Source organism: Pteropus medius, unplaced genomic scaffold, assembly GCF_902729225.1.
Source record: "Pteropus medius unplaced genomic scaffold, Ma_sr-lr_union100, whole genome shotgun sequence".
Lineage (NCBI taxonomy): Eukaryota > Metazoa > Chordata > Mammalia > Chiroptera > Pteropodidae > Pteropus > Pteropus medius.
In genome coordinates this window covers 2,248,459-2,276,290 of record NW_024344374.1, presented here as the reverse complement: position 1 = coordinate 2,276,290, position 27,832 = coordinate 2,248,459, and the positions used below count along the sequence as shown (strand labels likewise).

The window sequence follows — 27,832 nt, the reverse complement described above, 5'->3', positions numbered from 1 at the left end:
GACTCAACTGGTCTCCACTGGAAGAATTTGGGTGGGTCAAAGCATTTGTGATGGGCTGGTAACAATTTGCAGAAGTACTCTGAAGGAAGGACAGAGAAGAAAATGTGTGAGTGAGAAGGGTAATTAGGAGAGCATAAAGTTTGTCCCAGAGGTTAGTCCTCCAACACCCGCCATGGACAATTGCCAGAGCCTGTCACAAGCAGAAGGTGAAGGAGCTGTTTTCATTTAGAACTTTATGAGACTTCTTTGGGTGCCAGGTTGCAAGGTGTGGAAAAAGATGACTATAGAGTGGGGCCTGAAAGAAAAGATAACAAGGTAACAAAGGTAACAAGGAGGAGGCCTTGTTAAGACATTTTACTGAGCTGGGTCAGAATAAGACACATTCATGGGCCTCTGTGCGATCGTATCTATCTGGGTTTTGCAGAAGGAATCATGGCAGAATCTTTGGTGACTAGAGGTGAGTGAAGCATGAGTTGCATTTGTATCTTCAGCACCTACCATTGACCTCCCACATAGCAGAAACTCAATGAATGTCTGTTCATTTGAACAGAGCTAGCTTTTCACTATTGCTTCACCTCCAAGTGTACGAAAAGGCATCCCAGATAAGCCTCCCAGGGACCTTTTCCCTTTCATGAGTGGCTCCATACTTCATTCTCATCTCCTCTATCATTGTTATCTACTCCCTTCCTCTATCAGGGATTAGGACTCCTGCCTCTCTTTATATTTCAATCCAGAACTTCAAATTCAAAAGGCATTTGAGGCTCAATAGTTCATTTTGAATACAATAAATGCATGATTAATCATAGCCTGACTTGTTACGGAGTTGAAATATCCTGAGGACCACTGGCACAAATTTACTTTATCTTTTCCAAGTCTTCAACACTTCTTTCTCTTTGCTTCCTAAATCAGCAAACACAGAAAACATGTCCAGTTGTCTAAAGCAGATACCCTTTGAGTTTTTGAACAACCACCTAGAGAAGATCATGGAAAGTAACAGTACCCAAGGGACTTAATGAGTGAGCGTCATTCTTTCTTTCAACAAGCATTTATGTGTCTCAGTTGTGTAGCAGGTCCTCTGCCATAATATTTTATTGCATTTGTGGTTTACCTGTTGTTCTCTCATCTTTCTCACCCCAACCACTGCTGACATGAGTTCTTTAGGGGCTGTGTATCTGCAATGCCTTCCCATAACTCTAATAGGTGTTTAGGTTTCTGATCTCTCTAATTCACGAGTGGCCGTGCTTCTGGAAGTTCTTCAGATGTTTTATGAGCCCTAAACACTCTCTCTTTGGAATGATACATGAATCGTCTTTTATAGACATTGACCTTCAGAAAGCATTTCAGTTCCCCTTTTGCCTTTGGTTCAAGAATTTTTTTTTTTAACTTTCCCCCTCCTCCATTTGAGGTCCTAGGAAAAGATGGCTGCTTAAAGAAGACTGGGCTCTTTTCGTCTTACTGTTGTTCTTAGTTGTCTCTGATCTAATAGGTCTACCATTTCATATGAAAAATTATTGATTGAATTTGTCCTTAAAGATGACCGTGAGAGAGACCATGACCCACAACAGGGAATCCAATCTGGAGCCAGGCAACCTGGATTTGAGCTCTAGATCTGCCACTTAACAACTGGATGACCTGAGCAATTTGCATAAACCTTTCCTGCCTCATTTTCCTCAACTGAAAACTGAAGGAGAGAGTCAAAGTATATACCTCTTAAGGAGGACTAAGTGAGTTCATACAGGTATGGAAAGTTATTAGTAGACAATGCCTGAATAGTAGCAACTCCTATATCTGCTAGCTGTACTAATTATAGGAGTACTAGTTATAAAAGATGGAGGAGGAGGAGTGAAAATAAGACATATTTGCACACTGATGATGCAGAAAAAAAATGAAATGGCTCTTATCAGATACGAACTAAATTTTATTCTGCCTAAGAGCATTCATTGTTGTGTGGCAATTTTGCCACAGATGAAAATGTCGAAATTAGCCATCTCCCTTCATTCTATTTCTCTGCCCTCTGAGCAATCTTCCGAGGACTAATTCAACTTTCCAGGTACCTTAGTACTGGGAAAGTGGTGTGCGAGATTGAGAACAGGATGACTCTGGCCACAGGAAAGTGGCAAATTGGCATTTTAAAATCAATCTTGTGTGAAATTAGTATCAGCATGTCACCGAGAATCTCTGCTCTCTAGGTGTACTGAGAAGACCCTTTTCTGGGCTTCCACGACTTTGGACCCAAGCCCCTAGACCACGCAAACTGGAGAGAATGACGTTCTCCTGAGGTTCGCCGTCCACCTTGTCCCACGATCGTTGCTTCGGCTTCCTCGTGTACGATACCCATTCACTGCATTCGGACCTCAACAGGTTACACTTTGGTCCTCATGGAATCTCTAAGCTCTCCAATCTACCATGAAACAATATTTTTCTGTGGTAGGCACGCTGCAGGATGCAGGACTGGAAGTTCTAGATTAGAAGCTGCATGTGTCTTAAACACCTGACACAATGCCAGGCACAGAGGGGGCACTCAATATTTGTCATACAGTGTTAATAATAACATCCTCCTAATGATAAATAATATGAGCAAAATGTAAGTAAACCTTCTATACATGTTACTAGGTGGCATACAACTCTTTAATCTAAAAACCCATTTAAACTCTCGGTCTGCTTTAAATGAGGGGGAGCACTCCTTTGCACATATTCCATTTCTAACACTTTCAAATCATTTTAATCTACCAGTAGTAGTGGAGAAGGTCATGAAAAATCTCATTCCACAAAGGTAATTTAAAAGAAAGAAAAGCCAGATAGTACATTTAGAATGAGAGATAGTCTGATGTCTATTTTAAGAAGAAGGTCAACTCAAGGTCAGAAGACAATCTATGGAATTGCCAAAAATGAGAGACTATAGTTCTTGTATTTTAAGGATTATGGCAAAAGTCTGACCTGTTTGAGATGTCCTTAGAAGTCTGAGGCCTCTGTTTCAGCTGATCAAGGGCAGTGTTCATTTAAAAGATGCCATTTTTCTAAAACCAAACCAGAAAGAAGCTACCCAGATTCATTTGAGTCCCAGGCTCCACCTGGGGAAAACTGGCCAGAGCAACCACCAGTTGCTCTGTCCAAAACCAGGCATTGGACCGATTTCCTACTTCATTCATGTCTACTTTTATATTTTTAATTCTGTCATTATACATTAAAAAAAATACGTACATATTTTTAAAATTTATTTCATTGTTTTGTTTGCAGTTCTTTAAGTTCAAAAGTTTCCACTTTGCTTTCTCTTTAATCAAAAAATGATATAGAAATATGTGGGTTTATATTGGGATACCTGTTTTGGTTTAGTTCGTTTCTTTGTTTTTGATATCTATCTCTTAGTTTTTAACTTCTAATTTTAGAGTATATCACTTAGTGAACTTTGCTTATAAAGTTAATTTTTGGAAATTTGTTGATATTTCATTTGTGGCCTTTTTTTATGGACAATGTTATGACCATTGCACATGTGTTACAAAATGATGTAGAGTCTCTGTTTATTGAGTAAAAAGTTCTCTAAATTTTATACCAAACCAATTGATGTGTTAATACTAAAATTCTTTATATCCTTATTGTTTATTTCTCTCTTCGATTTTGTATTCTAGAGTGGTTTGTTCAAGTTTTCAACAGCAATTTTTGTATCTTTCAGTTTCCCCTTGTAATTCTGTCAATTTTTGCTTCAACTATTTTGTAGCTGTATTTTTCACGCATAGCAGTTATTTTTTCTTGGCTGCATTTATCAGTATGAAGTGTACATCTTCCTTTCTTTCGATTTTACTTTAATTTGATTTTACTTAACACAATTATATCTGCTTTATGTTTGTTAGCCATTTCTAAACAAGTATTTTTCCACTGATTTGTTTTCAGAGAAAATTTTGTTTTGTCTGTTTCTTGAAAACAGCAAGTGGCTAGATTTTTCAAATGCAATCTAAGAGTTTGTCTCTCACGAGCAAGTTTAACCCATTAATATTGATGGTGCTAAGTTTGGATTTGCTCCTATTTCATGGTGTGTGTTTTCAATTCACTGTGATTTCCAATTGCTTTTCTTCTCTCCAATTCTTGTCTTCTCTTGTCTTTATCAAGTTTTCTTTACTCCTGCTTTTAAAAAATACGTTCTATTTGAAGTTGTTCATCTATTTTTCTAGTAGTTATCTTCCTGCTCAATCTCTGTCTTAACCCACGTACCAATATACAATCTACATTAAGACAATCAACATATTAGGTTTCAGAGTAAGTTTTACTTATTTATTCCCTTTACTTGTCATTGCTTCATGCATCTCATCTCTCCCTCCTGAATTATTTTTTCTCCTTACTTTAAAACATCCTCTAGTGATTATTTTTTTAAGAGAATGTGGGCTATAATTTTTCTGAGCCCATGTATCTTCGAAAATATCACTTGTCTTCATTCTTGAGTGAAACTTTGGCTGTCTATAGAATTCCAGACTTGAAATAATTTTCACCTAGAACTTCTAATTTTTCATGTATCTAAAGCAATGTCTGATGACATTCTGGCTCTTTTGCCTTTGTAGGTAAATCTCCTTTTCTTTTTCAGAGCTTTTCTGTTTTTCTTTCCCCCTTGATGTTCTATAATTCATATGTAGGGTGTTAATTGATTCTTGCCGAGCACTTTAAATCTGCAGAGTTTTGTGTTTCTTAGTTCAGAGGTCTACTATTACTTCTTTAAATAAGCATTTCATCCCAAAAGCCTTTAAATGGATGTCAGAATTTTTTTTTATCTGTTTCCTATGATTCTTAACCTTTCTCTAACTATCCTAATCTCTTTATTCTTTTCTGCTTTTTTTTTGCAATTTTATTGAGATATAATTAACATATAACATTCTATTAGTTTAAGATATGCAACATAACGTGATATGTGTATAGATTGTGAAATGATCACAATAAGTCTAATTAACATCCATCACTTCACACAGTTACAAAATTCTTTTTTTGTGATGAGAACATTAAAGACCTACTGTCTTAGCAACTTTCATTATACAATACAGTATTGTTAACTATAGTCACCCTGCTGTATATTACATCCCCGGCACTTTCTATCTTACCTCTTTTGTCTACCCATTTCTTCTATCTCCCATCCTTGCCCATGGCAATCACCAATCTATTCTGTTTTTATGAGTTTGTTTTTTTAGATTCCACATATAAGTGAGATCATACAGTATTTGTCTTTCTCTGACTCATTTCGCCTCTTAATTCATTTTTGCTGCATTCTCAGAGAATTTCTAGGCTCAATCTTCCAGCTCACTAATTCTCCTTTCGATTGTGTTCATTCTACCTTTCAACTGATTTGTTGGTTTTTCCTTTTTGTCCACTGACTAAGTTTCCAATTGTCATGATCTCGAGTTGATGCTTTACTGATAATAAGTCCAAAAGGAAAGTATCAACATGAGATCGTGACAATTGGAAACTTAGTAATTTTAATTTTCCTTATTCTAAAGTCCTGTTCTGCTTACTTTCGTCCCTCTGAGTTGCTGGGTATAGATTCTAGATTTAAGTTTGCTGTTTTTCTTTCATGGTGTTGACTTTTTTCAATTATTGATGAAAGTAGATTGTGCCTCCCTTTTTACAACTGAGTTTATCTGTTTGGCTCGGCTCTATTTTGTGCATACAGCCTGTCTAGGAGAAGGAGTAGACTGATTTTGCCTTTTTCTGTGAGGTTTGAGAAGGGTGGGACCTGCCTCTGGATAGCTTTGTGTGATGCCTGTCCTCTAGACATGGATGCTCTCCTTTCTCCTGGGTATTATCATCCACTCCTTCCCAATTCTCACAGCATCTTTTTTTTCCTGGAGGAAAGCACCAATAGTGGTCTGCTGCCCTCGGGCGAGGGATTGGGAGACAGACTGATGTGCTCAATGCTACCAGGTCAGTTACCCTTGGTCTCTTCTTCTTCTCTCTTTCTACCCCTTTCTGGACAAGTACACATTTTTCAATAGAACTTACTCTGTGCCTTTTGGGTCATTGTTTTCCTTTAACACCAACCTTACCTACTTTTTGTTTTTAAAGAATTCTTCATTGTTTCTGGACCCATTGAGAGCTTCACTTCTTGGTTTGAGGACTCACTTTAAATTTATTTTTTATTTTATTGTTTTTTTTCTATAATGTTTAGGGATTTGTTATGGGAGAGGAACATGTAGCAAAGCTGAGACTGTCATCATGTAACAAAAATTAGTGACATTTTATCAGCACACAGAGTTCCGTGACCACCATGCTCCTTGTTCAGTTGAATCCTCCATTTAGAGAAATGGACAGAGTGAGAAAGAGTGAGGGAGATGAACTTGAAGAGCTGTTTGAGACTCATTTGAGGAAGGGGCATCTCTTAAGTAGCTCAGGGCTGTTTATCCTATTTCCACGTCCTGTAATGACAGGTGCCACCTGCAGCAAAGGAACAAAGAGCGTATTCTTCAGAAGTATGGGATAGAATCAGAAGCTCAGCTATAGACAAACCCCAGCTGGCTTCTTTTTACCCTGCCAATAAAAGGCCCTGTGCTTGCACTGTGGCTCCATTATCCCCACAGCATCAAAGCCAGGACAGGCCCCTCCTATCTTGGATGCTGACTGCAGCTCTTCAGCTGAGCTCTGCTTCCTGGTGCAAATGCAGCTGCACACACTCCACATGTTCTTTGAGTGTCTTCTTAGTCTTTCTTCAGACTCACCAAGGGCAGCAAGACATTTCTTCCAAATGAGTAGTTTCACAGTATCTGAATTTCCAGCTCACCACATTCTTTCTTATTGTATTTTTAAGCACTAAATTTATTTATTTATTTATTTATTTATTTATTTATTTATTTATTTTTTAGATGTGTCAAAAAATCATCAGTAAATATTCATTGAGAACATGTATGTACAAGCCCTCTGGATAAAGAGAATATCAAGGAATCCGTAGTGTTCCCAGAGAGTCACCAAGGTGTTTCTGGAAGAAGGGAATCCATAAACGAGGTCAACATCTAGTGTTTTGCCTGTCTAAACCCACTCCCGTCTCTTTGTCACAGCGACCCATCTTTCTTTGAGAAACTGCTCCTGCCTTACTCTGACCATGTGATTTTAGAGAGATCATAACCCTAGAGCCCTGCCCTAGTCACCTCACCCATCATCTGCTTAAATATATCCTCCATACTGGTGACCAGGGTTTAGTCCTGGAGGCAGGCAGGACTAAAGTCCTCAGACCAAGTCCTTCTGAGGATTAAAACACAGTGAGATAGTGAGAAAGAAGCTTTTCTCTCCTTCAGCTGGCATGATGTAAGCCTGAAGCTGCCTCAATATGTGCCACCTTCCTCCCTACAACTTTCATGCAAGATGCTCTTCCACATAAGAGAAAATGAGACCAAGGCAAGGAAGAAGAGATGCGGTGTTAGGAGGAGACAGAGCTAGAGAGGTATGATGACACGATGAGAGGTCTTATTCTTGCTTTGCCCTCACCCATTCTCTGTTTAATTATACCTCGTGTTCCAAATATTCCACATTTGTCTTCTACAAGGCTTTGCAACTGGTTTATAACACAGGAAAAGCTCTTTCGGCTCCTTCTCCTCTTTCATTCCTGGGAAATACCTACCCATCTTCCCAGGCCTAGCCTCCAAATCCCTAATTCCTCCTCATTTCCCCCACATACAGTCAGTCTCTGGCCCCCTCCCATGCCCCTGAGCACTCTGAACAGAATTTCAGGAGAGCATTTACTTCCTTGTCATAATTATTTGTTTCTATTTCTTTTTCTGCCATGAGACTGTGAGTTCCTTGAGGACAGGAACCGTGTAGGATCACCTCTAAACTCACAATGCCTCATTTAGGGCTGGGAATGGAGGAGGTTGCCTTTGTCAGTGAGTGCTCCCTAGAATTGGCTCTCGTGTGAGAGGAATGTGGGGTGCATGTGTGGACGTAGGAAGGAAGGTGGTTCTAGAAAAAGGGCTCACTCCTGCCATCAAACCACCCATCTCTGGCTCCTGAATTTTTGCCAGAGTTTCTCTGACCCACAAGGTAAGTGAAAACAGAATCCCGTCTTGTGGGGAGATATGGCTGCCTTCAGCACCAGGAATACATTTTGGGAGGTCTTGTATGCCATCTGAGTCACATGGAACCACTGAAGGATTGGAATAAAAGGTATTTAAAATACAGTCAGGTAATTTAGAAAGACCACTAGAAGGCCGTGTGAATACTGAGCTGGGAACAGATTGAGGCTGAAGACAGTAGGGAACCAGTGGAGAGGCTTGGGTGCAGGAGAGGGTGATAAGGACTTGGATAATGCAGTGGGACAGAGAGTGGGGGACGATGACCTTCCTTATCATTCCTTCTCTCTTGATGAGCTGCTGAGAATTCCTCCCTGACAGGCTTCATCTCTGGCTCCTCTCATTCTTCTCTGTCTTTCTGCAAACCCCAGAAAGCCTCTAAATTAGGAAAGAACCATGCTTTCCCCTTGCCCCATAGAATCCTTGGGAGTTACATCTTTGTCAGCACTTCTGCCTCCAGCTCCCATCGGATCAGTTAATGTTTCTTTTATGAAGCGAGGACACCTGATTTCTGTCAGTGCAGGGCTGAAGACTGCCTCGTCAGCACTGTCTTCCTGGCCGGCCGTATCAAATAGAGGAAGAAAGCAACTGAACAGGTGATCAGATTCCAAGGTGATGATGCCAGGGCTGCATGCTGTTTGGGAGAGTGGAGCTACATAGAACTAAGGGGTCCCATAGTGCTAAGATACTAGATCACAGCCATTGGGGGCTGCCTATTAAGACAGTGTGGGAAAAGCTGAGGTCTAGCGGCTGCTGGTCATTTGGTCATCTAGATAAGCTCCTTCCCTTGTCTAGTCTTAGTTTCTCATCCATAAAATGTCAGTGATTTCTCCCAGGCTCTTATCTGGACTAAGGAATATATGGGGTGTCTTCATTGTTACAACATGTGGTAGTCGCAAGAGTTAAAACAATCCTCGCTCTACGTGGAACATTCACACACACACACACACACTCGTTCATTTATCAAATACATTATTCATTCATTCGTTCTTTACTCATTCATTCAGCAAATATTCACTAAGCCCCTACTCTGTTCCAGGCTCTGTGCTCAGTGCTATGGATACGGAGATATATTAGAGATCTTTTGATTCTTAAGGAGTTTATAATCTAAAGAGAGATCCATAAATGTAAACAGATAATCACCATAAAGTGACAAAGTTAGGAGCAAAGTGAAGAGACCATTACTAAAGGGCTCTGTTTTGTTCATCCTCCAAGGGTCTGTGGCATTTTTCATGGAATACAGGTTAGGTCTTCAATAAATGAATAAAGTGACACGTGAGCTGGGCTTATAGGATGAGTAAAAGTTTCCCAGGTAGAGAAGGTGAGAGGAAATCATTCCAAACAGAGGGAACTATATGGATTGAAACCTATAAGTGTGAAAGAGTTTGGCTATCCTTGGAAAGAGTAAGCAGTTCTATATACCTGACAGGCAGAAAACTGTAACGACCCATTAGGAGATGAGGATAAGAATCAGATGGAGGGAGGATTGGAAAGGGTCTTTGGTATCAGGCCAGAGAACTTGGGCTTGGTTCCTGGCAATGAGGAACCATTGAAGGTGCATCACAGCAATTTGTGAAAGATTCTGCTGGGCTTGATGCGAGTGGCTTGGGGCAGGAAGTGCCCCAGATGAGAAGGCCTATTTGAGGGCCTTCTCCAATCTGGTGCGACTCTTGGCTCAAGGCCAGAGGGAATGAACAGAGCATCTCCAAATCTGGATTCTCCTCCATCTCAAAAGGGCAGGTTGGGTCATTGCCTTATGGATATCCTGATAAGAAACGAGCAGATTATTTGGGGAGCAACTTGATCTAAGCAATATCCCTACAGATTAAATATATCAGGAAAACAATTTACATCTGGTCAGAGAGACCAAAGGAAACAAGAAAGCACTGACTGTTTGAAATTCCCTGGCTCACCCTTTCCCAACCTCTCCTAGCCTAGACCTGTTCAATTAATGGAAACCTTGCTAGCTGCTCTATTGCTCTGTGAAATGTAAAAAATGCATGGAGAATTTTGGCTAATAACAAATTAAAGCAATCAGGTACTACCAACCTCATAAAGAAGCACTGATTTGTTTAATCTCATAAGTGTTTGGTGTAGGAAGCTGAGGACCAGAGAGGGGCAAGGAGCTGGCTGAGGTCCCTCAACAAATTAGGACCTGCAGCAAATTCAGAACTTGAGTCTCCTGATTGCCAGACAACTGGTTTCCCCAGAGGGACACAAGGCCTCCAGCTGCATGCACCAAAGGAAGAGTTAAATCAACTGTGTCTTAGTAAGCACAGGTGGTCAGGCCCTCTGAGAAGAAGCCAGAATTTTCCAGAGAGCTCAGCCTAGCAAGGCTGCACCGTTGTGCTGACTCATTTCCTATAAGTAAGGTCACTTCCCTATTTAAAAACCTTGCATGCCCACAGGGGAAGTTCCAACTGCTTAGAGTGGCATCCAAGGCCTTTCATCTTTGTGTCCTTCTGTACTCTCCAGATTCACCTCTCATTCTAGACCAGATCCACACTGGGCAGCACACCCATGGTTCTTAATCCTGGCAACATAATAGGATCACCTGCAGAGCTTTTAAAAGAATACTGAGGTTCAAACTGTACCTCCCGAGATTTTGGGGGTGGACTCCAGGCATGTGACTTTTCTAAATCTCCCCATGTGACTCTAATAAGCAACCAGAGTGCAGAACCACCACTATTCACCCACAGCTAACTACTTTCTGGTACCCAAATCTGCCTTGCCTTCTCCCGGGCTTTGGGCAGAGAATCCTTACTCTGCCTTGTCCCCTCTTCTCCACCTGGCTCTCCCCACAAACCACCAAAATGGATCACTCCTTTTGCTTTGTACCTTTGCACACACATTACACATACCTGCGTCATAGCATTTATACTCCTTTGCTTACATGTCCTTCTGGCACCCTAAAAAGACTGTGGACTTGACAAGGAAGTGCTGTTCTATTTATCTGTTTCTTCACTGTCAAAATTACAGGACCAGATATATAGTAAGTGTTTAGTAAATAACTGTGGTCTGAAAAAGAGTTTCTGATCCCCAGAATAAATTATGTTCAGAACCACTCACATTCCTGGGATGATGAGTCATGGGCTAGAGCTTCTGAAAGATAGCCAGGGTGCTGTGTTCTAGCAATTGGTCCTTTACATCTTCTGTCTCCAAGGAAAGGCAATGATCAAAGAACTTCTCACCTGCAACTGAAAATGGGAAGCTAATCTCACCTTTACGTGGCCGGGCAACTCTGTAACTAAAAGAAAGGGAGACGAGATCCATTAAGCCCAGAGAGAACTTGTTTGGAAACTTATTTCCCTGATGAATTGCAGGATCTGTGTGATGTGTTACTGAAAGTGTCTAAGCCTCCATGATAATAGTATATAGAGTTCAGAGCATCTCCTGCTGTATTAGGGTTCTCTAGAGAAACAACCAATTATGTAATATATACATATAAAATACATATATATATGAGAGAGAAATTGATTTATTATGAGGAATTGACTCATGTGATTATGGAATTGACTGAAAAGTCACAAGATCTCCAGTTGGCAAGCTGGACACCCAGAAAAGCCAGTGGTGTAAGTTCCAGTATGAGCAAATTCAAGACCCAAGAAACACCAATGTTTCAGTTTGAATCCAAAGGCAGGAAAAGAATAATGTCCCAGCTCAAACAGTCAGGCAGGAGATCCCTCTTATTCAGTCTTTTTGTTCTATTCGGGTCTTCAACTGATTGTGTGAGGCCCGTCCACATTAGGGAAGGCAATCGGCTTTACTTAGTCTATGGACTCAAATGTCAATCTCATACAGAAGAAACACTCTCATAGACACACTCAGAACAATGTTTGACCAAATGTCTGGGCACCCCATGGCCCAGTCCAATTGACACATAAAATTAACCATCATACCTTCCATATAGTGAATGCACCATACATGTGAATTCCCTTCTTTCCAGAAAATATGGTTTCGGACTCCTCGCAATGTTCCATCCAACTGTCCCCTCCTACATGAGCTCAATTTTTGCTATCTTTCTCACATCCCTCTCATCTTCTTGCCCTCTTGCCCTCCCCACTTCTCTCTCCCTTGACCCTTTTCCTTTTTTCTGTCTCCCAACTGGTTCACTTAGGACTCATCCCAGGGCAAGGGGTGAATTCCTCTGGCACTCTTTCTTTTCATTTGTGTCTTTTGGGGACATGATGAGCACACATAGCAGGATTAAAGCGAGTTGGGAGAAAAGTCTGCTACCAACTTGCTACAAGCTAGCAGTAGGACAGCGAGGGCCTGGTCTCTCTGTGCCGGGGTGGGAGGCGGGGAAGGAGAGAAGTGAGGCCTCTGACAAATACTGCGCCGTGTGTTTTTATTACCGCATAATCCATGCTCGTGCCACTTGTCCGCATACCACCAGTTAATGGAAACCTCATGTTCTCCTGATCTGGGCCGTCTTGTGGTTAACTCTTGCAGGGCCAGGTATGCACCCAGGCCAAAGGAAATCCTTTCCAGAAGGAAGCTGGGTTATCAGACAGGCAGGCGCTGCCTCACATGTTGAAGGAAGTCACCGTGAGCTGTGGTTAATGATAAAGGCAGGAATGTAGCAGGCGGGTATTCATCTGGACCTGTCTGCGGAGCTGCTTGAGAAACGCCACATGGCATTTGGGTGCAATCATCACCTGGAGCCTGAGCTACCTCTGGATTCATGGGAATGGTTGCTCCCCACTTACTACTCACTCTCTTGGAAAGGTCTAAGGAGTCTGCACAGACCAGGAACAAAATGAATGCATGAGAGGAGGGCATTGTATTGCAATACAGTGTGTGCTGTGAGTTTATGTCAGGAGTGTGGGAGCTCCAAGGAGAAAGCCACTACCTCTGCTTCAGGTGCCAGGAATGACATCCAGAGAAGAGGATATTTGGTCTTGAAGGTTTGGGTGAACAAAGAAATGTTTTTAAAAATCAGCTGAATAAGGAGAAAGGCCAATCCTATGCAGAAAAGCAATGTGGTGCAGGCTCTAGAGGTATTTTCTCATACAGAAAAGGAGGAAAAGGTGGTGAAGTGGTTAAAGTCTGGCCATGGAGTCATACTGCCTTGTAATCCCAAGCTTCTTAATAGCTTGTGACCCAGTTTTATAACCTCTGCTTTTGTTCTCTCATTTGTAAACTGAGGACCATAACAGCGTCTGCCTCAGAGACCGCTCTGAAGAGTAGATGATGAAACACATAAAGCCCTTAGCCCAGTTCCTGGCATTTTAAGGGCCCGGATAAATGTTGCCTATCATTAGCATCAGGGAACAAAGGGCAGTTGGGAATGGTCAGAATGCATGTTGTTTGGGACAATGGAAAGACCCAAAGTTAGTCAGGGACCAGATGGTGAAAGACCTAGCGGCGGTACTAAGGATTTGGACTTGATCCTGTGAGTCATGGGAAATCACTGAGGGTTAATTCATTCAAATATCGAACTCCTGTTGGTTTTCCATCTTGGAAGAGCCTTTCAGCCCTTTTTTCCTTTCTCTTCAGGGATCCAAACTCTCCTGGGCAGTGCCTGTAACCTTCTGAAGAGAAGCATCAGCCCGTGCAGCTCAGCCCACGTGCACAGCATTCCTTACGTCACTTGACCACCTCATTCTGACACGTTAGCTCTGGGGCCTGCACCTGGGCTGTCCTTCCCTTCATTGCCTGTGGACGTCTATGATTACAAAACCAGGAGAAGGAACCAGGTCTGGCCCTCCCCAAAGTTCTAGGCCCCAAAGCAAAGTTAGTAAAACAATGTCTCCTTGTCCCACTTAGGACAAGTTGCTTGGCATGTAAAAACCCCTGGAAATTTGCCATAAAGTGGCGATGCATCCTGCAAGTAACGCTGATGGGATTTGAGCAGCAGCTCACCAATGGAGGCTGCCGATCTGTTTGTGGGGTTTTCAGGGTAATGGATCCTGGCATTCTGCTCGCACCATCTTTACAAACGTCACTTTCACTTTATTGTACATTAACCCCAATCTCTTCACAAGCTCCAAAATAAAACTTCTTTGCAAACAACCAAGGTTCTTCTGCTGCACTGTTAAAAATACCCTAGCATGAAAATACCGAATTGTTTGATAAATCCACGATCAGAGATATTATATTATGGTGGACTCACCTGAAAGTGCCTGTCTTTGATCAGGAGAAAGGTCTTTCTTTCTCTAATAGGAGCGATTACCCTCCACCCCCATGGTAACAATAGAACTCAAAATTCCCAAGACTGATCAGATTTCAAATATGGCCTCCTATGGTTCTTATGAGCCCATATACATCTATTACTATGTACCTTTGATGGAGATGAGCCTATCAGCCGCTACCAGGTTGATTCTCTAGTTGGGAATGAATGAATGAAACAATGGATGATTAGCAGACAAAGGTTAGTGCACATGAATTTTGTTCACTTCTTTTTCTAGTCGTTGGTCAATTACTCATTGCAGAGACAGCAGACTTTCTCATGTTATTGCTAACAATCTGCAGGTGGGTCTCACTTCCTCCTCTGAAAGAGCCATCCCCCTACAGTAGGTATTTAAATTGATCCAACTCTGCTGCCATACTGCACAGCCCATCTATCACAGCAATTTGTGCAAATGCCACTCTAGTATCCAGCTCTATGTATCATGTATTTTGAGACTGCACAGTTCCTGAGGCCTTTGTAAAGCAAACCTTTCATGAATAAATCAGGAAATACCCTGATGCATGCTTTATGTAGAGGAAGATATTCTATTTAGGTCACGCAGGGAAGTTCTGCCAAGTTTGCTAAAATGAACAAATCCCCTGAGTGCAGTCTACCTCTACACATTCCAAAACACAAGCATGTCCCAGCCCCCGCGCTGCGCTCTGTAGACACTAAGGACTCCAGGTCTGTAGACTCTAAGTTCGATCATCTGAGGCTCCAAAGACTTCCAAGTCAGGAGCCAGGCAAGGAGTTTTTCTAGTCCCCAGGAAGGACTCTGCAAGTGGAAAATGTGTCCACTATGGTGCTTGGGGCAATGGGACTTCTGCATACAAAGGAGGAAGGAACAAGAAAAATTACAGTGAGCCTGTTGTCCCAGCTTGTTTTTTGAATCCACTTAAGAAAGTCCCTGACTTTGTTTGAGTCCAAAGCATTGCAACTGACTCTTTCGAGCCTCTCCCAGAACACAGGATGTGGCCTAGTGCGCCCTCCCCTTTAGCAATGGAAATTCTCCTGATAACAATAAGGATTTCCAGATTTCCAGCCAACCTCAAATTAGAGAGGGTTATCTGGGGTAGAAGAATGCAGAACAAAATGTTGAATGATTCCCTTCCTTTTAACAAGAGTAGGCAGGCTCAACCCCTTTTGCTCAGAGAAAGCTGTGCCAAGATTAGAAGAAACAGATGGAGCCATTGACTTGGATTCTGGGTGGTTAGAGCATAGAGAGGTCGCAATGTCATTATGGAGGTGGGCAGTATGTTTGGACAGGGTCTAAGCTAATAAGACCTTGTGCAAATAGGGTCTGATGTTTACTTTCCAGGTTCTCAAATTTGTCTTGGGCAGTGTGGTTAATACCAATCAGCCGACTTCTTCTAACAAGAGTCAAAAGAAAGAACAACCTCGAGACAAAAGTTTTCAATCAGTTAGGTTGTTGCTAGCAGCATATCAGAACATACCTTGATTCTCTGGGAAGTCGAAAGACAATCTAAAGGTTACTTGTGAGTGGAATCTGAACACGGGGACTTTGTTCTTATCGGTGGCCGTAACCTACGAGGGTCCCTCTACCTCAGCTTCACATCTTTGATTGCATTAAACATATAAAGACCAAATCCTCTCTCCTTTTTGTTTCCAGTGTGCTCTTCCAAACTTCTGTCTTGGGCTGAAGCTTTTTCCCTTTGATGTGATAATGCCCAGCTTTAGAAAGTTGGACTATTCTGAGAGTCATCTTTAAGCATATTCTTCGGTGCCCTCAAATCTTTTTAGCTTCTATTTGTTGCCAAGATGAAGATTTTACATGTAGTTGGTCATTTGGTCGCACTTTGATTTCCTAATATTTACCTTCTTAAAGTGTTACTGATTTCCAAGTTCTTGGGAATACCGCTCAATATGATTCAGACCTTTGAGTCCAACCTCATCCCTAATGGCTGAGTGACCTCAGGTAAGTTTCTTCATTCATAAAATGTCAGCAGAAATATATACTTTCCCTAATCTAGGGAGAAGGACCAATTAAGAGAATTTATAGTGAAACATGGTGTGAACTGTACATTACTATACAAAGTGATTTTGCTGAAGATTTTTCAAATAATCTCTGGATTTTCCTTTTGTTTCTTAGCACTTTCTGCAGTGTCTGGCATACAGTTGGAAATCAATAAAAGTTTGTTGCTTGATGATTGTCTTGTAAATGGGAGCCCGAGTTTGAGAACCAATTTTCTAAGAAGGAGGAAACAGAAGAAGGCTTAAAAGAGAATGTCCTTTTTTTTCTCATTATAAAAGTAATTCAAGATCAAAAGATAAAATATAAAAAGTGAGTGAATGTAGTAAGAAGAAAATTAACATACTACATATTTGCAACCTGTAAGCATTTTGTTGGGCCTCTCTCTCTCTGACTTGTACATACACTCATGTGTCCTCAAAGGACAATACCATCTTTTTAAGTGTTGACAGCAGCTCAGACCTGAAATATATTTTCTCATCAGGTAAAGATTAGTTCCTGGCAAATCTATTAATTCATTAATTAATAAAAATCCCAGTAATGTCAGTGAGGGCCTGTGAAGCCCCATTTTTCTCTTCGTTTTACTATTTAAGGTAATAAATGTAATAATAGCTAATATTTATTCATAACTTACTATATGCAGGGCATTGGTACAATCCCTTTAAACATATTAACTTATTTTATCCTCTTGACTAATCTAAATGGCAGGTACTATAGGTCCAAATCCCTTACCTACAATTCTACAGCCCCAAAATCTTTAAAAATGAGAATGTTTTGGTAAATTTGGTACAAACTCCCTTGGTAGCAAAACTTTATCTGATCTGACATGAGGCTTTTGGTGGTCTCTGTTTATCCCACTTATGAAAAGTTAAGCTTCACTGAAAAAAAGTTTTTGATTATAGGGGATTGTCCCAGAACCTCCTGAAGGTTTTATGTATTAGTCAGTATGCATACTTTATTACCTTTATAAAGTGTCAAAGATTCTACATACTAAATCATATTCCAATCCAAAGATTTCAAGTTTATAATTGTGAATGTGCATTATTATCCTCACTTTACAGATGAAAAAACTGAAGCATTAAGGAATTTGCCCAAGGTAGGTCAAGATTCTAACCCAGGCTGAGTAGCTTTAAAAGTCTTCACATTGGTATAGTTCTCAAAAGCTTATACAGCCCTTTCCAGCAACTGGCTTTGAAAGTTATACTTAAGATATTTGTTTTACTCTATTACATAGTCAAGCCAGTGAATTCAGGGAAGTTACATGACTTGCCCAATGTCTCATAACTAATGCAGCAGAATTAGGACTCAACTGCAAGTCTTCTGGTTCTAATCCTAGTGCCCCATTGCTGTCCTGGGATTACGCGGACAGTCACCAAACTCACATCATAACATACTGTTACATTCACTTATATCAAGATGGCTACTCAGGCAGTCTGCATACAAACCGTTCTACCTCATTCAAGCCACCAATGACCAGAAACTGTGTGAGAAAGCTCAGAGCTGTCAAAAGTAACTGCACTACACATTACCCCAGGGCTCCACGCCAGAAGCCCACGTCACTGCCCCAGACCCCTGGGGCTCCTGGAAGGCTATAGTTTTGTGGCCTGTGCATGTGCAGTACAATCTTCCCTCTGGCTTACCTTGGTCTTTCCTGTGGATAGGATTTGGGCCATTGGAGAGTCATTATTGCACACAAATGTTACATCAGACCTATCTATTTCAAGAACCCAGACCTGCTAAAGAAGGTTGACAGAATTCTCGTCAGAGCGATTTCATGAAGGTGGGATGTTCTCTCTCCAACTTGGATGTTGGATGGCTACTTACTCTGAGCAAGATAAAGCTGGAGCACATTATCTATGTTAAAATACAAAACTCTACCTGCACTAAAGTGTTGCCTGAAGTCAGGAGCTCTCACCTGACTGCATATGGAATCACATAAGACTTTTAAAAAACTAATTGAGTCTAAATCTGGGGGTAGGGTTCAGGCTTTGTTCTCTAGGGCTTGCTATTATTTTCTTTATTATTTTTATTATTATTTGATATTAATGGCTTGGAATGCTTGAGTAGAAAAAATATTCTATTTAATTAATCAAGATTTATTTCATGCCTAAAATGTATCATGAATTGCACAAAACACAACACAAAGAGAAATCAGAACCAGAGTGGGAACGAAGGAAACCATATACACCAAAATACCTACTATGTGCTACCTTTACATATATTATCTCATTAAATATTCCCTCTCATCCCACGAAGGGTTTATTACCATCCATGTTTACAGGTGAGGAAACTGAGGTTTGGAGAAGTTATTCCCAAAGTCTCACAGCTCCAGTGTGGGAGAGCGTGGCTTAAACACTGCTTCCAGGTTTGAGCTCCTTCCACTCTCTCACCATTGAGTACCTGGTGTGTCGGCACTGGGCATAGCCATTCTTCTCTCAAGAAATTTACAGGTAAGAAGAAGGAACGATTTGTGCTGAGTGGGGAAAAATCAGAGAAGGCTTTTTGAAAGAAATGAAAGTCCTGTTGGGACTTGGAAAGTGAAAAGGATTTCACCAGGTGGGAAATGGGAGGGTAAGAACACTCCTGGAGAAGGAAACCAATAGGAGCAAAAACGAGAGGACAATGGCATATTCAGATGATTTGGGATGGGTACATATTGTACGTTTGGCTACATCAGCTTTGTTCCTCATCTCTTGCATCACGCTCTTAAGATAGACTCCCTTTCTCTGAAATACGCCTGCAGGGATTGGAAAGTACTCTCTGTAACATTCTCCACTCCAACTGTCTTCTTATCAACAGCAAAAATCTCTTATGCATTCTGAGCCACTGTCCTATTGATATCCCTGGGAATTTTACATGTCAGTCAAATGCCAAATGTGCAATAGGGAGCTCCAGCACAGACAAGGGTGCTTCTGTCTCCCCATGCATGTTAGACACAGCATGTGCGTGTGTGTGTGTGTGTGTATGCACATGCAAGCAAACACACACACACACACACACACACACACACAACAACGAGGAACAGACTAAAGAATTCTGTTGGGCCCAGCTCTTGCTCTTCAAATACTATTGAGGAGGCTTGGTTCATTTTTCTTTGCTAACCAGACTCCAAGTCCCATCTGCTCCTTGCAAAGCAGCAAGGTCAATGCCAATTTCCCTTTCATCATCCACGTCTGTGGCTGAGCTGTCTGCGGTGGCAGAAACGAATGTTCTCCATAGCTCCCAGCTCCAGGGTGGCCACTTCCAGCCTGCCTACAAAATGCAATTGCGCCACATTACAGCCAAGCAAAATACACACTGCTGTGTCAGTGTCCTTTGCATGGCAAGTCCATAGAAGGAGAGAGCCTCCTTTGGAGGAAGCTATTCCACCACCCAAGGTCTGCTTGAGCCTGTTGAGAATTGCAGCTCAAAAAAAAATAAGTCTAACATATGTAATATGAACTCTGTGGTTTCCCCTGGTGCTTGGCATAGCTGAGGCTGTCACATTTCTGGTCTCCAGTTCTACAGAAACAAAAAGACCATATATGTTAATCATGCTGGCCCAGAGATTAGATCAAAATTCTGATTGGAGAATGAGGTTAATCGTGAGTTCATCACACGGTGACCTTTGCAGGCAGGGCTGCTGCAACCCAATGAGGTTGCTATTGTGCAAAGACCAGATTCAGAAGGAGCCCTGTAGGTTTCTGCAGCTCCAACAGTCTGGATTCCAAGGGGAGGAGGCACCAAGCTCCAGGCTGGTGCCTGCAAGTAAATGGGGGTGGAGTGGGGAATGTTACAGGAAGTGAGGTTTATAAACTCAGTCTCCATAGAACGTCCTTGGGTCAATGAAATATAGTAATGAGGAGGAGAAAGGAACACTTGGCAAGTTGGCCTGTGGGCTTTTTGTTGCATGAAAGAAACCTGGTGTCTCGTCTTTGGTGAAAGTCTCCAGCTCCATTTGGAAGAACACAAAGAAACAGGACCTTGTAATGCAGGGTTAAGAGGCCCATGATCAAGAATCAAGGTAGAAAAATACTTCCAGAAGTTGGCATGGTGGAGGTGAAAGCAAACTCTGCTGCTTTGTTTACAATTCTCTGGGAGTCACATGACTTTCATTCGAAGCAGGGCCCTAGTTTAACCCAGTCCTCTCTAGAGAGCCAGCATCTGCAATCCTAGAGCTTGGTGTGAATGCAGGCTCCTCAGCTTATTAGTGATGCGATCCTGGGCTAGTCATTTAACCTCACTCCATCTGTTTCCTCATCTGTGAAGTGGAGTTAATAAGAAAAGATACCATCTTTGTGAGACAATGCATGGAAAAGGCTTTTACATAGTAAATACTCATGTATTCACTATTAATATTTTTCTCAACCTCCCCGTCAAATTCCTTTGCCTCTCCTGCCCCACCTACTGCCTCTCTTGTACCTATTTTATTCTTGAAGCACAGAGAACTTCTTAGCGTCTCCTGCTATCTTCCTCATGATTCTCTTAACATACACAGGGACACACACACACACACACGAACACACACACACGCACGCACGTGTGAAGAAAGAAGACGTTGGTCTCGGGCTGCAGGGTCTCTGCCTTCACACATACTATTTCCTTGCCTGGAAAGCCCTTTCCTGTTTCCAAATGCCTTCAAAACACTGCTTAGACTCCATCCCATGTGAGCTTTCCTTGAGGCTCGATTTCCTCACAAACGATCCTCTCCCCCAACACAACAGAGCTCCCCAGTCCTGTCGCTGTGCTCTTTGTCTGGCCTGTAACAACACATGTCTATCATCGTGCAACCCATTCTGCGTATTGACCTGTGCCTGCGTCTGTCTCCTCCACCAGATGGTGAGAAACCTGAGGGCAAACTCTGCCCTCCACTCTGTGCCCTGGATTCTCTGCATATTGTCTGAACTATAATAAGTGCTCATGGAACATTTACTAAATTGAACTGAATTTAGGTCAGTGGAACAACTGAGAAGAGAATGGTTTTGATTAAAACATTTATACAGTATTTTAAGGTTAACCAAAAGCCTTTTCATTGACTGCCTCATTTAATTCTCACAACAATCCTCTGAAATCAGAAGGGCTTGAGGTATTATTGTCATTTTCAGAGATGTGGGAACTGAGGTTCCTAGTGTAAACGCTGTGTGAACGGCCATTCCACTTGTAAATTGTGTAGAGGTAGGACTAGAATTAAGGTCTGTCTATTTCTAAGGCGTTTCCCTCCACTGAGATTCACTGACCCAAATAGCAATCAGGGCACACACCTCTGTCTCTTCCATAGCACTTGGTCCATTCTTCTAGCAGACCCTGCACCATGTTGTATATCTTCATATGTTTCTCCCCCAGTAGGTCACTAGTTCTTGATCTGCAGTGCCCTGCAATGTGCAAGAAAGATGAAATTCACATTAATGAATAAGGATGAGATACACAAGATGAGCTGTGAGTTGTGCACAATTCCCCTGGCACCAGGTGAAATTCCAACTATTTTCCTTCATTTAAAAATTATAAGTGAATGCATTCCAAACTAATATTATTACAGGGATACATTTGATTCCTCCAAATTTAAATTAAAAGCTACATAAAATAATATTTCTTCTAATTTTGTTAATAACAAATGATTTGCCATTCGCCTTACGATGATTCATATCATATCACTGTATCATCAAACTGCAGTTGAGAACTGCTGAACTTTCATACATATTGAAAGAGCCAGAACTGTCTAGATGGTTGGGGATAAATGTTGAAAAAAGATGGACAGCGGTTTCTATCCTTGATAAGAAAAATGGTCATAGACCTCTGTGTGGAGAGCCCCATGTAATGCTATGCCAGAGATTTACTGAGATACAGAAAAATATGAGCCTCTATCGATAATTTTAAAATATAAAAATAAGAAGTTATATTCTATTCATATCTACCAATGATCAGTCTTTCTCTCTTCCTCCCTCCCTCCCTCCCCCCCGTCTTCCCTCCCTCTCTCCCTTTCTGTCCACTTGTCAGATGACCATATGTCACACAAAGTAGGTTGGGTCTCTTGAGAGGGAAAATGGAATTCCACAATGTCACGGGACAGACAGTGGCACCACACTCGTTTTTACCCTTCCCGTGGATGGTAATACATGACAGTTCATGAGTACCTGGTTATATGGATTTTCAGATTATATTACCCAGTTTTAAATAAATAAACACTGACACAACTGACAAGTGGCTTTAAAAGATTCCTTCAAGGAAAGCATGGATAGAAAGTAATAGTAATAAGGTAAATGCAAGCAACATTAAAAAACACAACTGACTCCTCTATTCCTTGTGTAATGGAGTTAAATATAATCATATAGAGTTAAATATAATCATAATTAAAAACAGATATAACAAAAATACTCCATAAGATTGAAATTCTTAAGATGACTTGAAATATGGATTTATATCAACTGTCATTCAAAATGCACTATTCAGAGGTTGGGAGGTGAGGAAAATGGGAGATATTGGTCAGAGCGTACAAATTTCCAGTCATAAGATTAACAAGTTCTGGGGATCTATTGTACAGCATGGTGGTTATAGCTAATAATACTGTATTATATACTTAAACGTTGCTAAGAGAGTAAATGTTCTCACCACAAAAAAAGAAATGGTAATTATGTGACAAGATGGAAGTGTTAGCTAATGCTATGGTGGTAATCATTTTGCAATATATAAATGTATCAGATTAGCACATTGTAGAGCTTAAACTTACATAATATTATATGTCAATTATACCTCAATAAAGCTGGGAGGAAAAAGAAAAAAGTGCACTATTAATAAAGTAACATAATTATTTCTTGAAATATCATTTTATTTTTAATATTTTCCTTAGAGCTCTACGTTTGCATATATTTCATAATGTACGTAATATGTTAGCAAAGTATTACTTGTATATAATTTATAAATAAATAAATATACCTATATTGAGATTTTAAGTTTGATATTTTCCCCCACGATAGAGAATTAAACACATCTGAAGACCACAGGTATAAGGAATGCGAAGCAATTAGCCATGTGACAAATAGGGAAATAAACAATCCAGGTAGATGGAATAGTATCTGTAAAAGTCCTGTTGGGAGAACTGAGTGAAGGCCAGTGTAGCTGGAGTATAAACAGTGGAGAGGAAAAAGCGATGCGAGATGTGGTTAGAAAGAAGGGGAAGGGCAAGGTCACGAAGGACCTTGGAGACTGTGGGAAAGAGTTTGTATTATATTCTAGTGAAATTACCATGGCCTGTAAGTGTTCAAAGCAGTGGCATAATGAACCACAGTATATGTTCTAAGAAAAAAATTTTTAGTGGATTTTGGGTGATGGAATTGTGCTGGGCAGGCGTGGAAGTGAAGCAACTGTGATAGTAATCCAAGAAAGAGATGACGATGACATGAACCAATGTGGTAATCATGTAGATAAAGAGGGTAAACAGATTTTTTAAAAATGTTGGGTACAAACTCAATGGTCCTTGCAGAAAGATGGGATAAGAGTGAGAGGTTGGTGAGGGAAATAAACGAATCAAGAACAATTTCCAGTTTTCTTGCTTAAACAACATAGGGAATGTTGATATTGGTTAAGACACATGGTGGGTTTGATAATAGAACCATGATATCTGTTTTAGGCATAATAAGTTTGATATTTCTGTGAGAAATACAAAAGAAGATGTTAATCAGGTGGTTGGATGGACATGCTGTACAGAACTCACAGGAGAAATATCTTAAAGTTGGTTGTCGTTAGCTGTTAGCATTTTCAAGACAGGATATGATATCTCTAAAGCTTTAGGATTCAGCTCATTATAGTAACAGGAGCTGAGTGAATGTCTTTGGGACCTAGAAGTTTAGAAGGGAAGCAGTACAGGGAAGAGTACTAGACTAGAATTTATAGGTCAGGGTGGCAGCCATTGTCCCTAACACACTAGACCTTCCATGGCTGATTGTCCAGTCATTGTCAATAGAGGAAAAGCAATAAGGCAGGTCAAGGTCAATAGTAGAGAAAGGTCAGCTCTGAGGGAAAACAGCATCTCCTTCTTAAGTTATGTTCTGGAAATTCCTGCTGGTGAAATATCACATGAAACAACAATGAGGGAGAAAATTTTTATTTTCATTTTTGCTACAATCTAAATATTGACTGAAAAAAAAGATCCATTAGAAAGTTTAATGAATCTGCTGATTATAAGATAAAATTTTTAAATGTAATAGCTTCCCTACATACCAAAAAAGTATCAATTAGAAATGTAAATACAAAAAATACTCAATTCATCATAAGCCAAAAAATAAAAATAAAAATAAAAAAACCCTAAGAATAATATGAATAGGAAATGTTTAGGATAAAAATAAAGAAAACCTATAAAACTCTACCAAGAAATACAAATTAAGATTTGGATAAATGGGGAGGCAGATTGTGTTTCTCTATGAGAAAGCCAAGTATTTTAAGGCTAAATTCTTCCAAAGTAGTGCATAATACTAGGACTAAAATTAAATGTCAATCAAAATTACAATAGAATTTCCTTTTGGAACTTAATGAAATCATTCAAAAGTTTATCTTGAAGTATATATGTGTGAGAATAGCTAGCCAGTGGGTAAGGAAGGGTCGGAAGCAGGAGCAGAGTCTGTGAACTCGGAGGGTACAAGATAAGGCTCTCTCTTAACACAAGGGTACCTGCTCTTGCACTAGGTGCTCAATTCTGCCCACCCGTCTTGATGAGCACCCAAGGCCAATTCCATAATTTCCATCTAAATGTACTACCACCCTCTTCATCAGAATGAAAGCTTGAATTCCAGCACCTATCCCACCGTTTTTACAATTTTTTTTTAATGGTTGTTTCCCTCACTACATTACTTTGTCTCACTTTATATTCCTATTGTTTATCATAGTATCTAATATGGTGAAATTATTTGAGATTTTTTTTTTGTAAACAAATATTCTGAAGATCTTGATACCTTTCTGTTCTATTACTGGATCAGGAATTTATTCAATATTTATTATGCACTGACTAATCCTGTGGGAGATACTAGAGAAGCCAAAAACCAGTCCATTGATGAGAATTATCAATTCTATTAGGTAGATTATTTCTAGTACCTGTGAATGTAGATTACTCATTCCTTCAAACACCTGAATACCTGTTTCTCAACCCTTTGTCATTTTACAGAGGCCACTTAAGGACAGACACATACGGTATGCAACCTGATCCCTCTGGAAAACAAAGATATTCAATATTTAGTGCCCCAGACACGATGTGACTAAAGGACTCTCAAGTTTGATATCTCCCATGCTTTCCAGATTAAATAAAAAAGCTTCCTTTTTTTTTACTTCACAAAATGTACTTTTAAAAAGATTGCAAGAGTTTGAAAATTTGAAATAATAATGTTCTAATATTTCTTCATAGCTAGAAATCCAGATAGAGTTTTACTACCAACCTTAGTTTCCCTGCTTAGACACAAAGATGTAGAAGCTGTTGCTATGCATTGCAGTTGGTTCACCAGGCAGTCAATTTTAAGGCCATAATGGATGAATATTGATTGATGTTCATTTTCAAAATCATTTGAAAATCCTGACACTGCACTCTCTACCTATGAACTCAAAATGATGTTGAATGAACCGCGATTAACTGCCAAAATAGTTTGACTGTCTGTTTGTGCTGTACTCACCGGTGAACTCATAATTCAAAATCAGACATTTGAAACTGTTGTATATTCCCTAGCCCAAATAGTTCTTTAAAAAATATATAGCGACCACAATTAATTTTTCACAATCATTCACCAGACAGTGTGTTGAGAACAGGCACATCTTGGAGATATTGCAGGTTCATTTTCAGAACACCTCAATAAAGCAAATATCACAATAAAACGAGTCATGTGAATTTTTTCATTTCTCAGTGCACATAAAAGTTATGTTTCCACTATATTGTAGCTTAATAGGTGTGCAATATTATTATGTCTAAAAAACAACATATACTTTAATTAAAAATACTTTGTTGCTAAAATATTGTGTCATGAGTCTTCAGCGAGCTGTCATTTTTTTGTTGTTGTTAGTGGAGGGTCTTACCTTCAATTTGTAAAAAAAAAAATGCAGTATCTGTGAGTACAATAAAAGTGAAGCATAATAACACAAGATAGGGAATTTAAGATAAAGAAGACTTCAATAGCCCCCACTTCCATGCTAGTCCCTATGGACTACTGTCCATACAGCAGCCAGAGTGAATGTATGAATAAAAAAATACAACCACATGTCTCCCCAGATCAAGCTTTTCAATGGTTTTCCATCAGTCATGATCAACATGCTCTCATCTCCTGGTATTCTCATTCATTCCATTCCCATCACTCTGTCTTTCTACCTGTTTCATGAACCTATTGAGCTTCTCTACTCCAGACATTTGAACTTACTGTTCCCTCCCTCTGGAAATCTCTTCCCCACATTTCCACATAACTTGCTTTCTTACTTCATATATTTCAGCTCAAAGTTATCTCCTTAGAGAGAATTTCCCTGACAGCTAATTCAAATTAGCAGCATCATCACTATCCCTTTCTAGCCTTTATCCTTCTTTACTTTTCTTCATAGCACCAATAATTATGCAAAATTGTGTTACTTATTGGTTTACTGTCCATCTCAACTACTCCATAATGTAAACTTCATACGAGCATGAACTTTTTGGACTTTGTCTACAGCTGTATCCCCAATGCCTCTTGCCATAAATGCTTAATAAATATTTTGAATGAGTGAATAAATGCATATCTAAACCTTTTTCTTGGGGAGCTTCTGGTATGTGGAAACACATAAATAGATAATCGTTTTTTAAAAAAATTGTAACAACTCTTTGAAGTTGATATTATCTATCACCTGATATTATCTATTTTCAAGAAGGGAGGAATCAGACTCAGCAAGCTCAAGCAATTTGCCCAGGGTCATCCAGCAAACAAAGTGATAAAACTAAGATTTAAGCCCATAGTTGTTTCTCTCTTAGTGAACTCACAAACATCTTCTGAATAACAGATTAAAATTTCAAATAAGATCATGTAGAATTTGCTTATCTCACATAACCATCCCATTTATTTGATTGGCACACAATTTTTAGTAGTTGCTCATGTATACTCATGTTATATCATACATAAGAAGCAATCTTGCACACATAACACATAAACAGCATGTCTAGGGAAGCATCAAAAATATCCCTGTAATAACCTGAAAAAGTGAAAAATTGGAAGTAGCCTGAAGGCTCTCAATATCAGGGAACTGGTATAGTCAACTGTGATACATTCATTACAGTGGCATATTATGTAGCCCCTGAAGGTTACATTTAAAAATTTTTCAATAACACAGAAAAATGCTCCCAATATATCATTTGGTGGAAAGTGTATATTTTAAATTAAATGCAAGACTTGTACTTCTGGCTATGAAGGAGTAACTTGTGTCAGACTAAAGCTCCTACAAAGACCAGCTATAAAAGCAATATAACATACAAAACCCAGCTGATTAAAGGAGAGCAGCCAGAGCATCCAAGACTAGGGAGACTGAAATCCCAGAGAGAAAAAAACATAATCGAGGAAGACTGTATGTACATGTGCTTCTACTTTTTCTCCTTAGACCATTTGACAATTTGCAGTAAGGACATAGAGTTAAAAAAGAAACTGAGCATGGTGACAACAGTTAACAATACAT

The 27,832-nt window shown here is 40.1% G+C and overlaps 2 long non-coding RNA genes across 3 annotated transcripts in view; one reads left to right on the top strand and one right to left on the bottom strand.

Moving 5' to 3' along the window:
- Positions 1-14,045, top strand: part of LOC120608715 (uncharacterized) — a 38,866-nt gene extending 24,821 nt beyond the window's left edge. The window contains exon 2 of the long non-coding RNA XR_005654487.1: positions 13,533-14,045. This is a non-coding gene — a long non-coding RNA (uncharacterized LOC120608715). The remainder of the gene's footprint in view (positions 1-13,532) is intronic.
- Positions 1-27,832, bottom strand: part of LOC120608711 (uncharacterized) — a 472,227-nt gene that overhangs the window by 38,544 nt on the left and 405,851 nt on the right. For both annotated transcript variants that reach the window (XR_005654481.1, XR_005654482.1), the window contains one exon: positions 21,436-21,546. This is a non-coding gene — a long non-coding RNA (uncharacterized LOC120608711). The remainder of the gene's footprint in view (positions 1-21,435; positions 21,547-27,832) is intronic.